General features: G+C 42.6%; 1 protein-coding gene across 2 annotated transcripts in view; it reads right to left on the bottom strand.

Annotated features, from left to right (window-relative positions):
* ZNF652 (zinc finger protein 652) overlaps positions 1 to 13661 on the bottom strand; it is a 320040-nt gene that overhangs the window by 264184 nt on the left and 42195 nt on the right. The window lies entirely within an intron of this gene.

Below are 13661 nucleotides of genomic sequence, written 5' to 3'. Positions count from 1 at the left end.
ACGGATCGGGGGCCACCCCTTCATGATGATTTAATCTTGGCAGGCTTCTTGTTCTGCTTGAACTTGTTCCAAGATTGAGATGGTTTCCAAGTTCCCTTGGAGTGATCCTGCTTCGCGGAGGGCTGCTGGCGTTGGGATTTATCAGAACGAAAGGGACAAAAATTAGGACCCTGTCCTTTAAGTTTGTTCTTCTTATCCTGCGGTAAGAAGGCACCCTTGCACCAGTGACCGTGGATATGATAGAGTCCAGTCCCAGACCGAAAAGAATCTTTCCCTTAAAATGAAGGGAAAGCAATCTAGATTTTGAAGTCATGTCAGTAGACCAAGACTTCAGCCACAGAGCACTACTGGCTAGAACAGAAAAGCCTGATATCTTGGCATTCAAGCAAATAATCAGCATGTTTGCATTGCAAATAAACGAATTAGCTACCCTCAAGGCCTTAATTTCTTCCTGGATCTCATCGAGGGGAGTTTCCACCTCGATCATCTCCGATAGAGAGTCACACCAATAGGTAGCAACTCCAACCACCACAGCAACCCCCGCTCCAGGATGAAATAAAAACCCTGTGTGCTAAAACATCTTTCTTAACAGAGTTTCTTACTTCTTATCCATGGGCTCCCTTAAACGATGAACTATCCTCAAGCTGGATAGTGGTGCGCTTAGCAAGCATGAAGATAGCTCCATCCACCTTAGGGACAGACCCCCACAACTCTAATTGGGAGTCAGGAACTGGGAAAAACAAATTTTAAAGGAAGAAGGGGAAAAAGAGGATCCAAGTCTTTCCCATTCATTCTTAAAATTTGCCATCTTAACGGGAACCGGGAAAGTTTGTGGCACTACCCTGTCCTCGTAAAGCTTATCAAGCTTAGGAATAGAAGGTTCCTCTGGTAACTTTGGCTCTGGAACCTCTAACGTAGCCAACACTTCCTTTAACAGAAAGCATAAGTGCTCTATCCGAAATCTAAAGTCAGGTTCCTCCGCAGGCGGAGGCTTAGAGGCAGCCGATTCCGACCCAGAAAGAGCCTCCTCTGAAGTATCAGAGGCATTTTCATCAGCGGATAATCTAGTGTCAGATAAATCCAGCAAGTTTGTAGATAACTGGGAAGGATAGCAGTATTTAATCTTTTGCTTGTGCTTAGCAGGGCGAGGTAAAGCACTAAAGGCCACAAATACTGTTGTTTGCAACTGTTCAGAAAAATCTGGCGGTAAGAGGGCCCCTCCCGAAGGAGGATTAGTCATGCAATGGGGAGCTGCATATGTAATCGTAGATAATTGCAGGGAACACACCTCGCGGGACGGATACCCCTCAGAGGTGGACGTCTCAGTAGTACTAAACATCTTAGTCTTTTTAGATATAACTACTTTATCAAGGCATGTGGAACAAAGTTGACCAGGCGGGTATACCATAGCCTCCTCACAATAAAAACAGGTATTCGCTCTTGGTAAAGAGGGAGTAGCCTCTAACGTATTAGAGTCCTCCATAGCTTGCGCTTTTAAAATGGACTATAGAAAAAGTAAATGTCACCTTTATACCCCCGATGGCCGGGGCACTCACCACCTCCTATGACCCAGGCCTTACAGAGAAACCGCTTCTTCTCTTGTAAACCGCACGGTCAGGAAAGAGGACTTTAATGATGCCACACCCGGTTACATGGAATGCCATGCAGGACCGCCCCTGCTGCAGGAAGAAAAGCACGCCAAACTGACCGGCTGTGCAGTTATCCAAAACAAAAAAAAGTAAACCTGAATGTTCCCACATCTGCCAGAGCCTCATCTCACATGTCCCAGCATAAAACATAAAGCAAATCATGTATAAATCCCCACTGTTCAATAATCCCCTTCCGGAGATATTAACCCTTGATTCCATGCAGATTAAGGAGTCACACTGTGACCCTGTCTTCGTACGTTATCATATGATATAAAATGAAACGATCTTACCGGAATCATCGCCGTGGAACAGCCACACAGCCTCTCAAGTTTGACAGTCTTGTAGCATCGCACCTGACATGGACTTGAGTCATAGAAGCAGGCAGTGAAACTCAACACTGATTGCTTAGGAGTTGTTAATACAAGTCTGGATGGTTTCACAGAAAGACTCTCCCAGCATCTCCAGACCCTAACATTCGCCAATGCTCTCACTGAAAGGCTGACAAGTGTACAACCCTCCATAAGAGACTACACTGAATGTTCGGACACTTCTATGCCATCCTCCTGTGATGGAAGGCAAAGAACGACTGGGGGATGAGGGAAGTGGGGAGGTATTAAAGCCTTTGGCTGGGGTGTATTTGTCTCCTCCTGGTGGCCATGTTCTGTATTCCCACAAGGAATGAAGCCGTGGACTATCCTCATATTAAGATGGAAAACTGTTTTTTTTCATGGTTTAAAAATTTCCGGAAATTTTACATCTCTAGCACTGACCCTTCTGGACAACTTCAGCGCCATGTAAAATAAATATCTGCATGTACAGCTCCAAATTGGTGCAGTCCTCAGGGCAGCTTGGAGAACTGATTTAAAGGCGATTTGGTCCGGGCAAGGCAGCATGTACAGGCAGGTGCATCTAACCGCCTCAGATCTGCCACTTGGGTCCTCACCAGTCTTGAGTGAGCAGTTACCCTATGAATCCTACATATCTAGTCCCTGTTCGAAGACAGAACTCCTTTTTCCACAATATCTAGTAATATGAATTATGCCCATAACTCTTTCAAGAAAGCATCTTCAGTATCCATTTGGAGATATTTTAGGTGCTGACAAAAAGCAGGTATCCAATAAACCCCAAAAACCTGAGTGAGGATAAGTGCCAATAGACTACCTAGGAAATGCCAGCCACTTAAACTGGGATGTGGGATTTGTGGTGTCTCTGGGTTTGTAATAAAGTCATAAAAAAAAAAAAAGATGATATGCCGGAGGACGTGTCTGAACAGCAACCGGGAAGTCAAATCTCCAACGCTGAATCTTGAATTGTCCCACCACAGTGTGGTGACTAGCATTCCCTATATTGAGCTGTACTTGTGATGCTGCAGTGAGAAAACAGACGAGGAAGGCCTAGAGCAGCGGGACTTACTAGGCAACGCCACCCCCTCTGTAACCCGAAGTTCCTAGCTACAACTGGACAAGCCAACACAACTATCTGGGCTTATATATCATAACTACTAAAATTGAAGGATATAAAAGAAAGAACATACCCAGCGGCTACTTACTGACATATCCCACATCATACGATAACTAAAATGGCCGCCATTGAAGACACAGATTACCAAGATATCTTCAACAATAAACACTGGCGCAGATTTGAAGCGTTATGCATGCGTCTCATGGAGAAGGCTCCGCAAGAACCAGTACTAATCAAAGACACATCCAAGGCCACGGACGGAAATCGAGAGACACCGCCACTGACAGAGATCCTTAAACAAGAAGAGTGCAGAGAAATCAGGGAAACTCTACCAAGTTCCCAGAAACAGCAAATCAGGAGATGCCGAGTAGCGTGTGTATAACAGTCCACGGGGGGACAAGCCTAGTAATGTCTGGGATCACAGCTCCATTATACGCACCGGGAGAACAGCGGCAATAAACAACATACTCTTTGCCGGCCAAGGCTGGATGGGGTTTTGGGGGGGGGGGGACCCGAGAAGCCGAAGCAGGAAGACACCATACAAGTTTGTTACCTCTCTTATTACCTATGATCTCTGCAGCTTCTTTATACACAGGCATCCGCAGCTGCCAAATCACTTCAGAGGAGTGATCACTAAAGGTTCATCAAGACTCCCCCTGTGCTGGTTCCCTTGCACCAAAGCTAAGTTATGAGACCCTCAAGTTTCTACCAGGTCTTATCCCTTCTTGCAAACAAAGCCTTGGGGCTAAATAGACACTGGGACTCTGATAGCTTGGCTATTCGCCAATAACAGTAAAAGACAGTTAGAATGGGCTCTTAGACGATAGTTAAATATAGTTGTTTGTTTTTATTTATTTTTTTAAATCAAAGTTTTTTATTAAGGCAATACAAGAAAGATATAACAAAGACAAAACATACATTTTGTATCATTTTAGCAAGTTTTGCATACAAAACAACACTTGTCCATGTGACAGTGAAAAACAATAATCAGCAAAGAGAACAAAGAGAACTTAATATAAATATCTCATATTCAACTCTCCCCAATTACAGAACGGAAGAAGAATTAGAGAAATTGTATGCGAATACAAAGTAAAATATTCAATCTAGTGTTACCTCTTTTTTACTTTGTTTCCTATGTTAAAACACAAACTTTCCATAATTTTTTACATCCAGAAAACCTTATACAGCTTATAGAATGATAAACTAAGTATAATAAGAGCGTATTTATTATCTAGTATATTGCATAATATAGGAAGTCATAACAAGTTGCTCCTACTTGACATAGAACATTAGAAGGCAAGTCAAAAAGTATCATTTTTTTTTTTCAACCACCAGTGGATTAACGGCATGACTATCAAGGCCATAAATATTTCTCTTTTAGTTTGTAAAAGAAGAGGGAGAGAAAAAAAAAAGGGGGGGAGTAGGGGGGAATGTTGAAATGGTCTGCTTTAATTGTTGTGCATACTATCGGAGTCGCTATTCTCAACTACCTGTTATCCTCTCTTAGTCATTCGCCAAAGAGTTCCGTCCATCCCTCCCACACCATAATATGTAGGTCAGTCTTCCCCGTTAGGTTATATACGTATTTTTCCATTTGTTTCATATATGTGAGTTGTTCTACTACATTCTGAATGGAAGGAGGTGATGTCTGTTTCCATTTCCTAGCAATTATTAATTTGGCAGCTGTAAGAAAATAAATTTAAAAAAAATCTTTCTTGGCAGGGGCATTCTAGGAGAATTCAAATGCAGTAAACTGAGAGTGGGCGAAAAAGGAAGATTGTAATGTAAATCTCCCAAAAGTTTTATACAAGTCCGCCAAAACGGCTTAATCTTGGGGCACTCCCACCACACGTGCATCCAGGTACCTATCTGACCGCATTTCCTCCAACAAACTGGAGAAGAAGTGTGATAAAATTGATGTAGACGCTTAGGCACCAGATGCCATCTGTAGACTATTTTATAGTGGATTTCCCAGATAGTAGAACAATGAAGATACCTCCTGGCAATCACCATCTCTCTTGTTTTTATTTTTTAATTGCATGACCTAGCTAATATATATGTTTTAACTTCACGTTACAAGACTTTAATTTTTGGACCAAGCAGCTCACTTAGATGTATATAACTTCACCTGCAGAAAAGGCAATGATAACAATATACCTTTTGTCAAAGCTTGGCAAAGTAGCTATGTTTTTTGTAAGCTGGTAAAAGTAGTAAATATTTATAAACATTGAGTTTTGGGGTAATGTAGGTAGGATCTGGGGGTTAATTTGGGTTGCTCGTAGGCCCTGGTAAGGAATAAGGATACTGTAGCTGGAGACCCTGTACTGTTAACCCTTTTATGCCTGCACTCTCCCCACTGTCGCAGATGGACAAGTAGTTCTGGGTGTGGCAAATTGGCGGCAGAGACTGGCATTTAGTACTGCCTGAATTAAATCGACTAAGTTTAGTTAACCCTGTGTTGTACACTAGTGATACTGTTTTTAGTGAAAAGGATAATTAACCTCTCGTAACCCCTTGTCTCCTTAGGGCCTCACAGACAGATTTGGTATTGATGTAGTGGTACACCCCTGTACGTGAAAATACATTTATGAAAATAAGCTCTGAATGTAATCCTAACGGTTTGTTAGGTCTAAACCAATGTTGCTTTGCACACTGTCCTATCAAATAAGGAAAAATTAAAATCTCTGGTGATAAAATGTTCTCTAGACCAGGGTTCTTCAAACTTTTCCCCCCAAGACCCAGTGCCATGATACCACATACTTTTGGGACCCAATTTTTATACTTGGTCTGAAAATTTCTTAAGAAACAAACAACATGATAGCTGCAATTTTTGGCAGAGACTAAAATATGTGGATTCTTTATTCCTGATTGTAGTCAAATTTGAAAGCGTTGACTTGTAAAACGTAACAACACACACACACCACATACACACACTTTCATATAACACACACTCCCCCCATACACTCTCTTACAATACACACATACACACACTCTCTCATACAACACACACACTTTCATATTACACGCAAACCATAAACACTCATACAACACACATACCACACACAATCATTACAACACACACACTTTCATATAACACACACTCATACAACACACATACCACACACATACTCATACAACACACCATACACACTCTCATACACAACACACAATCTCATACAATACACCACACACACTCCTACAACACACACACAAATCGTGACCCAGTACACATAGTGTTTTGACCCAGTAATGGGTCCCGACACGTGGTTTGAAGAACCCTGCTCTAGACGATGACGGTAGGCAGTTTTTTTTTAGGTTTTTTTTAAACGTCCTGTCTCTGCAAAAGGTTAAATTGTCATACTTTGTAGCAAATCTGTACTCCAACAATCAGAGCGACAGCAGCATTTTAAGTTTTACTTATGCCAATTTTTTTATTTAAAACATGAAAAATAATTTTTATTAGGAATTTAAGCTAACCTGCTTGGGATATTTCTATTCCATCATTAGACATTGAAACGGGTCTAGTTAGATAAATGTGCAACTGAAAAAAAAATATTTAAAGGGACAGTCAACACCAGAATTTTTGTTGTTTTAAAAGATAGATAATCCCTTTTTCTCTTGTAAGGTGTATCCAGTCCACGGGTTCATCCATTACTTGTGGGATATTCTCCTTCCCAACAGGAAGTTGCAAGAGGACACCCACAGCAGAGCTGTCTATATAGCTCCTCCCCTAACTGCCACTCCCAGTCATTCTCTTGCAACTCTCGACAAGAAAGGAAGTATCAAGAGATATGTGGTGACAGTGTAGTTTTACCTTCAATCAAAAGTTTGTTATTTTTAAACGGTACCGGCGTTGCACTGTTTTACTCTCAGGCAGAAATTAGAAGAAGAATTCTGCCTGGAGGTTTGATGATCTTAGCGGTTTGTAACTAAGGTCCATTGCTGTTCTCACACATAACTGAAGAATATGGGAAAACTTCAGTTGGGGGAACGGTCTGCAGATTACCTGCTTTTGAGGTATGTTCAGTATTTTTATTTCTAGAGAGATGAATAAGTTCTAGAAAATGCTGACAGAGCCTTGTGTATTTGAGGTAAGCCTGATGCAGTGATTTAATAGCGACTGGGATCATGCTTACAAAACAAGGCAATACTCATGTTAATATTCATATTACTTAGTGACAAAACGTTTACATGATTTCATAAATAGGACATTTTTTCTCTGAGGGAGAAGTCTTTATTTGGGGCCAAGTTTCCACATGGCTAGTCAGATTCTCCTAGGAGTATTTTCTTAAGGCCCTTCTAACATCCAGTAACATGGTGGGAGGGGCCTATGTTAGCACTCTAACTACGCAGTTTTAATTCAGACTGAGACATCCAGCTTCCCTAGAGGTTTCCTCTGGCATCTGAGGACCATTTCAAAGGGGTTATTTCTGCACAAAATCGTTTTTGAGGGCAGGTAGGAGCCTCAGCAGAGCTGTGGCAAGGTGCTCAATTGACAACGTTTTTTTAACGTTTTTCAATCCGGTTTGGGGCCTAAGTGGTTAATCATCCATTTGCAAGTGGGTGCAATGTTGCTTTAGTCCCTTACACACACTGTAAAAATGTCAAAGACTTTACTGTATTTTTACACTGTTTTGCAGTTTAAGTGCTAGTTTTTTTCTCTTAAAGGCACAGTAACGTTTTTGTTTAATTGCTGTTTCACCTTTATTAAAGTGTTTTCCAAGCTTGCTTGTCTCATTACTAGTCTGTTAAACATGTCTGACATAGAGGAAACTCCTTGTTCAATATGTTTTGAAGCCATGGTGGAACCCCCTCTTAGAATGTGTACCAAATGTACTGATATTTCTATAAACTATAAAGACCATATTATGGCGCTTAAAGATTTATCTCCAGGGGATTCTCTGACTGAAGAGAGGGAGATTATGCCATCTAGCTCTCCCCATGTCTCAGAACCTATAACTCCCGCTCAAGTGACGCCAAGTACTTCTAGCGCGTCTAATTCTTTTACCTTACAGGACATGGCGGCAGTTATGAATGCTACCCTCTCAGAGGTATTCTCCAAACTGCCAGGGCTACAAGGAAAGCGAGACAGCTCTGGGGCTAGAACTAATACAGAGCTTTCTGACGCTTTAATGCCTGTGTCCGATATACCCTCACCGAGGCAGGTGAGCTTCTATCTGTGGGTGACATTTCAGACTCAGGGAAGGCGTTACTTCAGTCTGATTCTGAAATGACAGCGTTTAAATTTAAGCTTGAACACCTCCGCTTATTGCTTAGGGAGGTTTTAGCGACTCTGGATGACTGTGACCCCATTGTGGTTCCAGAGAAATTGTGTAAAATGGACAAATACTTTGCAGTGCGTGTTTACACTGATGTTTTTCCAGTCCCTAAGAGGTTTTCGGAAATTATTACTAAGGAATGGGATAGACCAGGTGTGCCGTTCTCTCCCCCTCCTGCTTTTAAAAAGATGTTTCCCATAGATGCCGCCATACGGGACTCGTGGCAGATGGTTCCTAAGGTGGAGGGAGCAGTCTCTACCCTAGCTAAGCGTACAACTATCCCTGTCGAGGACAGTTGTGCTTTCCTAGATCCTATGGATAAAAAAATTGGAGGGTCTCCTTAAGAAAATTTTTATACATCAAGGTTTTATTCTCCAGCCTCTTGCATGCATTGCCCCAGTTTCTGCTGCAGCGGCTTTTTGGTTTGAGTCTCTTGAGGAGGCTCTACAGGTAGAGACCCCGCTAGACGATATTCTAGACAGGATTAAAGCTCTTAAGTTAGCTAACTCCTTTATTTCTGACGCCATTTTTCATTTAGCCAAGCTAACGGCTAAGAATTCAGGTTTTGCCATTTTGGCGCGTAGGGCGCTATGGCTTAAGTCCTGGTCAGCAGACATTACTTCAAAGTCTAAGCTTCTTAACATCCCCTTCAAGGGACAGACCCTATTCGGGCCTGGTCTGAAGGAGATCATTTCTGATATTACTGGAGGAAAAGGTCACGCCCTTCCTCAGGATAGGTCCAATAAGTTAAGGACCAAACAGAATAATTTTCGTTCCTTTCGAAACTTCAAGAGTGGCGCAGCTTCAGTTTCCTCTAATGCAAAACAAGAGGGAAATTTCGCCCAGTCCAAACCAGTCTGGAGACCTAACCAGGCTTGGAACAAGGGGAAGCAGGAACCTGCGGCTGCCTCTAAGAAAGCATGAAGGAGTAGCCCCCTGATCCGGGACCGGATCTAGTAGGGGGCAGACTTTTTCTCTTCGCCCAGGCTTGGGCAAGAGACGTCCAGGATCCCTGGGCATTAGAGATTGTTTCCCAGGGATATCTTCTGGACTTCAAAGCTTCATCTCCAAAGGGGAGATTTCATCTCTCACAATTATCTGTAAACTAGATAAAGAGAGAGGCATTCTTACGTTGTGATCAAGACCTACTGGTTATGGGAGTGATCCACCCAGTTCCAAGGGAGGAACAGGGGCAGCGCTTCTATTCAAATCGGTTTATAGTTCCCAAAAAAGAGGGAACTTTCAGACCAATCTTGGATCTCAAGATCCTAAACAAATTTCTCAGGGTCCCATCCTTCAGGATGGAGACTATCCGAACCATCCTCCCTATGATCCAGGAGGGTCAATATATGACTACCGTGGACGTAAAGGATGCTTATCTCCACATTCCTATTCACAGAGATCATCATCAGTTCCTCCGGTTCGCCTTCTTAGACAGGCATTACCAGTTTCTGGCTCTTCCCTTCGTGTTAGCCACGGCACCAAGAATCTTTACGAAGGTTCTAGGGTCCCTACTGGCGGTTCTAAGGCCACTGGGCATAGCAGTGGCTCCTTACCTAGACGACATTCTGATACAGGCGTCGACTTTTCAAATCGCCAAGTCCCATACGGACATTGTTCTGGCCTTTCTGAGGTCTCACGGGTGGGAGGTGAACGAAGAAAAGAGTTCTCTTTCCCCTGTCACAAGAGTTTCCTTCCTAGGAACACTGATAGATTCAGTAGAAATGAAATTTTTTCTGACAGAGGTCAAGTTATCAAAGCTTCTAACTTCCTGCCGTGCTCTTCATTCCACTTCTCGGCCGTCAGTGGCTCAGTGTATGGAAGTAATCGGCCTAATGGTAGCGGCAATGGACATAGTTCCGTTTGCCCGCCTACATCTCAGACCACTGCAACTTTGCATGCTCAATCAGTGGAATGGGGATTACACAGATTTGTCCCCTCTGCTAAATCTGGATCAAGAGACCAGGGATTCTCTTCTCTGGTGGTTATCTCGGGTCCATCTGTCCAGGGGAATGAGTTTCCGCAGGCCAGAGTGAACTATAGTGATGACAGATGCCAGCCTTCTGGGCTGGGGCGCGGTCTAGAACTCCCTGAAGGCTCAGGGTTCGTGGACTCAGGAGGAAGCCCTCCTTCCAATAAACATTCTGGAACGGAGAGCGATATTCAATGCTCTTCAGGCTTGGCCTCAACTAGCTGCGGTCAGGTTAATCAGTTTTCAGTCAGACAATATCACGACTGTAGCCTATATCAACCATCAGAGGGGGAACAAGAAGCCCCCCGGCAATGTTGGAGGTTTCAAAGATAATTCTATGGGCAGAGGTTCACTCTTGTCATCTCTCAGCTTTCCATATCCCAGGAGTAGAGAACTGGGAGGCGGATTTTCTAAGTCGGCAGACTTTTCATCCGGGGGAGTGGGAGCTCCATCCGGAGGTATTTGCCCAGCTGATTCAACTATGGGGCAAACCAGAACTGGATCTGATGGCGTCTCGTCAGAATGCCAAGCTTCCTTGTTGCGGGTCCAGGTCAAGGGGTCCCCAGGCAGCGCTGATAGATGCTCTTGCAGTGCCCTGGTCCTTCAGCCTAGCTTACGTGTTCCCCCCATTTCATCTCCTCCCTCGTCTGATTGCCAAGATCAAGCAGGAGAGAGCTTCGGTGATTTTGATAGCACCTGCGTGGCCACGCAGGACTTGGTATGCAGATCTGGTGGACATGTCATCCCTTCCACCATGGACTCTGCCGCTGAGGCAGGACCTTCTACTCAAGGTCCTTTCAAACATCCAAATCTAATTTCTCTGCGACTGACTGCTTGGAGATTGAACGCTTGATTTTATCAAAACGTGGTTTCTCCGAGTCGGTCATGGATACCTTAATTCAGGCTCGAAAGTCTGTCACCAGGAAAATCTATCATAAGATATGGTGTAAATATCTTCATTGGTGTGAATCCAAGGGTTACTCATGGAGTAAAGTCAGGATTCCTAGGATATTATCCTTTCTCCAAGAAGGATTGGAGAAGGGATCGTCAGCTAGTTCCTTAAAGGGACAGATTTCTGCTCTGTCTATTCTTCTGCACAAGTGTCTGGCAGATGTTCCAGACGTTCAGGCGTTTTGTCAGGCTTTAGTTAGAATCAAGCCTGTGTTTAAACCTGTTGCTCCACCATGGAGTTTAAATTTAGTTCTTAAAGTTCTTCAAGGGGTTCCGTTTGAACCTCTGCATTCCATAGATATCAAGCTTTTATCTTGGAAAGTTCTGTTTTTGGTAGCTATCTCTTCGGCTCGAAGAGTTTCAGAGTTATCTGCTTTACAGTGTGATTCCCCTTATCTGATCTTCCATGCAGATAAGGTAGTTTTGCGTACCAAACCTGGGTTTCTTCCTAAGGTGGTATCTAATAAGAATATAAATCAGGAGATTGCTGTTCCGTCACTGTGTCCTAATCCTTCTTCAAAGAAGGAACGTCTATTACAATATCTTGACGTGGTTCGTGCTTTAAAGTTTTATTTACAAGCTACTAAGGATTTTCGTCAAACATCTGCATTGTTTGTTGTCTACTCTGGACAGAGGAGAGGCCAAAAGGCTTCGGCATCTTCTCTTTCTTTTTGGCTGAGAAGCAAAATCCGTTTAGATTATGAGACTGCTGGCCAGCAGCCTCCTCACAGAATTACAGCTCATTCCACTAGAGCGGTAGCTTCCACATGGGCTTTTAAAAATGAGGCCTATGTTGAACAGATTTGTAAGGCGGCGACTTGGTCTTCGCTTCATACTTTTTCTAAATTCTACAAATTTGATACTTTTGCTTCCTCGGAGGCTATTTTTGGGAGAAAGGTCTTGCAGGCAGTGGTGCCTTCCGTTTAAGTGCCTGCCTTGTCCCTCCCTTCATCCGTCTCCTAAAGCTTTGGTATTGGTATCCCACAAGTAATGGATGAACCCGTGGACTGGATACACCTTACAAGAGAAAACAAAATTTATGCTTACCTGATAAATTTCTCTCTCTTGTGGTGTATCCAGTCCACGGCCCGCCCTGTCACTTTAAGGCAGGTGTTTTTTATTTTTAAACTACAGTCACCACTGCACCCTATAGTTTCTCCTTTTTCTTGCTTCTCTTCGGTCGAATGACTGGGAGTGGCAGTTAGGGGAGGAGCTATATAGACAGCTCTGCTGTGGGTGTCCTCTTGCAACTTCCTGTTGGGAAGGAGAATATCCCACAAGTAATGGATGAACCCGTGGACTGGATACACCACAAGAGAAAGAAATTTATCAGGTAAGCATAAATTTTGTTATTACCCATTCCCCAGTTTTGCATAACCAACACAGTTATAATAATATACTTTTTACCTCTGTGATTAACTTGTATCTAAACATCGTCTGACAGCCCCCTGATCAAATGACATTTTATTTATTATCTATTGACTTTTATTTGAGCCAATTAGTGCAGTGTCTGCCACAATTCACGAGCGTGCTCACAATGTTATCTATAGGGTTTACCTGAACTAGCTCTCCCCTGCTGTGAAAAGCAAATACAAAAGCATGTGATTAGAGGCGGCCTTCAAGGGCTTAGCAATTATCATATGAGCCTTCCTAGGTCTAGCTTTCAACTAAGAATATTAAAAGAACAAAGCAAAATTGGTGATACAAGTAAATTGGAAAGTTGTTTAAAATTACATGCCCTATTTGAAACATGAAAGTTTTTTTTGGACTTGACTGTCCCTTTAAACTTCAAAGATGCAGGATCTAATTGAAGCATGGCTAAATCAATTTTTAATCCAAGGTCGATAAATTAAGTACCAGCTACTATTTGGCAGCTGCCAATAAATGGTTAAAATGTGAAGCTTGTGCACTAAAGCACTAGAGATATGCGCTGCCCACTTGCTCACCGATGCATTGTTCCCGAGTGTAAGGCTAACTATATTTTAACCACTGCAAAAAGTAAAAAAAAAAAAAAACACACACATCCACATGTTCGACCAAGAAGATGTTATAGTTACCATATAACTATAATTAATCTGTACATATTAACAAATGAATTATTTTGAGAGGGGGGAATAATGATGAGGATTACAAACGTGCAATAAGTTGACCAATAACAATTTCACTGGGACCTTTGTAAGCCACCTATTTTTATTTCCCACTTGCATGAAAATAGGAGTATTTTCAGTTTTTATAGATCTACTTTTTTTAAACATATCCTATTATGGCTAATATAAACTCACTGGGAGATGTGACAGAGAGAGGAAATAACATTAAATTACCCTAAATTCACTCTAAAGCGAATCACTG

Source organism: Bombina bombina, chromosome 1 (assembly GCF_027579735.1).
Source record: "Bombina bombina isolate aBomBom1 chromosome 1, aBomBom1.pri, whole genome shotgun sequence".
Classification (NCBI taxonomy): Eukaryota; Metazoa; Chordata; class Amphibia; order Anura; family Bombinatoridae; genus Bombina; species Bombina bombina.
This window is presented reverse-complemented; position numbering and strand designations above follow the sequence as displayed.